Here is a 4028-nt window from a genome sequence, read left to right on the forward strand (position 1 = left end):
CGGGGGAGGAGGCGCTGAATCCAGTGGGACAGTCACTTGCAGGCTCACGGGGCCCTGCGGCGCCCGCTGTGTGAGGCTGCACCTCGCCTGCGGCCGCCCTCCCCGGGGAGGGTGCGCACCGCTCACTGCTCGCCTTTTTTGCAGATCTACCCGGACGAAAGCCATTACTTCCACGGCGAGCGCCTCCAGCGGCACCTCTACAGCGCCATCGTCAACTTCTTCGCGGAATGCTTCAGGGTCCAGGACAAACCGCCCATGGCCCCGGCGAGGGAGGAGGAGGAGGAGGAGGAGGACTGAGGGCCTGGCAGCCCCCCGCAGTGTGGCTCTCCCTGGACCAGGGTTGGACCGGGGACCCCGCCCCCCGCTCCCGAGGCGCTGGGTGGGGCGGTGCGTCTCCCTCCCGTAGCACCTGCGTCTGGGGCCCTTGAAGGCACTGCTGCTTCAGAAACCAGCCCCTTCCCGAGGGGAGATGCCTCCTCCCTCCCGCGCGCGCCCCCAGGAGCCCGGGACCCTCACGCATGCCTCCTGCTGGCCACACCGCGGCAGGTGAGTCCCAGGCGCCCCAGGAACCCGGTCAGGACGAGGGCAGAGAAGAAGTTGGCCTTGTTGGCGCCATCTGGAGGAGGCATAGAGCCCCACCCGCCTGGCATGCCCACCACCCGGGCACACATCCTGAGTAGCCACGCCATGGGCACCCCAGAGCACAATGCCCGACGGCCTCCCTCCGGTATATAACTGTCGTCCCAATTAGATATGAAGTTGCTTAAGATAGAGCCACTTCTTATTAATTTTACTCATCACATCCTTCATCATGGACTGCATGCGCCCCAGGCAGCCCCGTGCTGACCATAGACGGGCGGCCCAGTCCCACCGCGGGTGCCCCACAGAGGAGAGCTCTGGTGAGGCCACAGCGTTGCCACAGTAAACCCTCGGTTTTGCGGACCTCAGTTTAACAAACCAGATTTAATGGTCAAAATTTCCAGTATGTACATCATATGTGAACATTAACGTCCTGTTAATTTTAAAATGCTTTTAATCACGATTTGCTTATAATTAACAGGTTAGGTTTTTGTTATTACTTCACTGTTATTTGTTATTTTTTTAAGTGAGGTGTTTTCAGAGTTGAAAGGTACACTTTTTCCTCATCAAGCCCTTTGTTAAAACTTGTGAATAGATCAGGGCAGTGATGGCGAACCTATGACACGCGTGTCAGAGGTGACACGCGAACTCATTTTTTTGGTTGATTTTTTTTTGTTAAATGGCATTTAAATATATAAAATAAATATCAAAAATATAAATCTTTGTTTTACTATGGTTGCAAATATCAAAAAAAATTTCTGTGTGTGCCTGCAACCCAAATATGTGCCCTTGACCATCATTCGAACCTGTGGCCCTTCAGTGCGCGGGGTCAGCACTCTAACCATTTAGCTACACTGGCTAGGGCTGCATTGTTATATTTAACAAATTTTAGTGAATAGGCCATATGTTGGAAAGAACACTGTAGTAATTTTACTGACATAAGTAAACATTACATATCTATAACTATAGCCTACATACTTTAATCCAAGAGTTACCCCTAGTAAATAGTGTTCAGCCAGTGATTAGCACATGATCACACCACATCGCCTTTGATAGTTGCTTCTGTTGTTCTATTGTTACATGGGGTGACTTTCTGCAGCAGATTTAACGTGTGCCAGGCCGATGTTGCTGCGTGCACTAAGCCACACCCCAGCCGTGTGCATTTGTTTACTTGTGGTGACTGGTAAATGCAAGCATTTACTAGACATACTCAGTATAAATTTAAAATTATAGTAGTACATAAAGAAAACTTTTCTGCAAAATTAAACTTTTCATATATACTTAATTTTAATTACACAAATGTGTCTACATAAGTAAAAACATTAAACCGATTAATTTGTCAATTTTTTTAACATATACATTCAGAAAACCTGCTTTATTATGTAACGGACTTTCTGCTTCAATGGCCACGCCCTCACCCGAACTAGTCCGCTCCCCGAGGTTTTACTGCACAAGACTTTCCAGCCACCGACCTGCGAGAAGCCTGTTCCTGTCTGGTTATTCATTTGGCGAGTCTGGCGAGAACAGAACTCGGCCAGAAAGCAGGGCGTCCACGAAATGAACCCGAACCCCCGAGCAGAGGTGCCTCAGAGACGAGATCAGCATGCACCCCGCGGGGGACAGCTGAGCCGCACCCTCTTCTCCACCCAGAATCCCCTGGCGCTGGTGCCGAGGGCCTGGCTCCCGTCTGCAAACCACAAGCTCCAGAGCAGCCGTCACTGAGTTCTGCCCCCACCCCCGGCACAGACAGGGCGTCCAAGTCCAGAACAGACCAGGCGTCACCCCACATCACACAGGAAGCATCTGAAGCCCGGGCCCCCGGGGTGCGAATGTCCCCCTGGGGTTCTCCACGTCCCCAGCACTGGCGCCCCCAGCAGGGCCTGGCCAACACGCGCCAGGCTGCCTGGAAATGGGGCCGGGGTCTAGATTCTGAACAAATGAGGAAGCTGTGCTGTGCCCATCTCTGCTGGCTTCCACGCGGTGGCGCAAGCACAGCGAGGAGCATAGATCCTGGGCCCGAACCCGACTCGCCTCTAGCTCTCAACCCTCAAACTCTGGTCTGCGTCACCATCCTGCCCGGCTTTTGTAAAAGAGCTCGAAGCCCAGGCTGACGATGCCCACGTGTCTGCGCCGCACATGGGAAAGTGCCGCTCTGGGTTCCCTGGCCCGTCTGAGCTCACCTCCTCCTCCGGCCAGCTGAGCCGATGACCCACGGCAAAGGCTTGGCCCCAGGAAATCCGAATCCTGGGCGACCGTTTCTGATCATAAGACCAGGCCCCGGGGTAGCAGCACTTCAGACCGTAGGAGGGTCTGCCCGCCTCAGCTCCTGAGCAGCTCGGTCCCCAGGGGGCTCCCGCGGTCCCTGCCACAGCCCCTCCCGGAAACCCCTTTCCATCTAAATGCCAGGTTCGCTCTCTACCGGACGGAAGGAGCTGCCAGACCACTACTTCTCAGAGCTTCCATTTCCCATGGGCCTGGGTCCAATCCCTTAAACATGATGTAACACCATGGCCCCAAGTTATTTTGGCAAACGCACCTCCCATTAGTGCCCCTACTCAGAGCATCCTGCACATGCCCACGCCTGCCTGCTCTGCGCTCATGCGCACGCACATGCACATGCACACGCACACACCTTCATGCATGCACACTGTGCACACTCACATATACTCACGGACACACGCATTCACATGTACTTGCACACACTCACACACACAGCATCCTACTCGCAGACACGGTTACTTTCCCCTCAGTCTACAACAGCGTCTCTGACACCTGGGCTGGGTTGCTCTCTCTGGGGGCCCTGTGCGCTGTGGGTGCCCAGTGTTCACCGCCCTCCGGGCACCAGATGCAGTAGGCGCCCGCAGCCCGCTCCAGGCCCTGTCCCCCACGGGCACTGCCACTGCTTCTGTTAGTGCTGGGCAAAAGTCAGTCACTCCAGAATTAATGCAATATTCCTATATTAATAATAAGTATTAATAATGGCTGTTGATTGAGAGCTTGCTTGTCCCACTGCTCCAAGCGTCCCAGGTGGAGCAACATCGTCGTCCAGCAGTCAGAGCACCCCCCCCAGCAGCACACCGCCCCAGGAGCCCAGGACGCGGACTTGCTGCCACCCTCAGGGCAGAGCGGGGAGCAGCCACGCGGAGCGCACCAAGGCGGGCTCTGACTAGCCCACAGGGAGCTCACCCGTGTCGGGGACCGGTGACGCGGTTATGCCTTGGAATAACAGGTTTGGTGTTGGTTTGGGTTTTGTGGTTGGTTTGTTCTGGTCGAAGGAGTGGGCGGGTTCCTGCCCAGGCGCCTGGAGAGAAGGCGGGTCTCTAACGGGGAGCAGAGGCGGTGTGGCTCCCGTGGGCGCAGGGGCCGCCCCAGCTCAGCAGGACGCTGCCCGGCATCCTCAGTCCAGTGATCCTCCAGGGGTCGGGCCACCTCGGCCGCCCAGGGTCTGC

The 4028-nt window shown here is 55.6% G+C and overlaps 1 long non-coding RNA gene across 1 annotated transcript in view; it reads left to right on the forward strand.

Moving 5' to 3' along the window:
* The window catches only part of LOC107184218, a 23431-nt gene that overhangs the window by 6409 nt on the left and 12994 nt on the right, over positions 1-4028 (forward strand). Inside the window, exon 2 of the long non-coding RNA XR_001515042.1 lies at positions 145-727. This is a non-coding gene — a long non-coding RNA (uncharacterized LOC107184218). The remainder of the gene's footprint in view (positions 1-144; positions 728-4028) is intronic.

This window comes from Myotis davidii, unplaced genomic scaffold (genome assembly GCF_000327345.1).
Source record: "Myotis davidii unplaced genomic scaffold, ASM32734v1 scaffold1145, whole genome shotgun sequence".
In the NCBI taxonomy this organism is placed as follows: Eukaryota; Metazoa; Chordata; class Mammalia; order Chiroptera; family Vespertilionidae; genus Myotis; species Myotis davidii.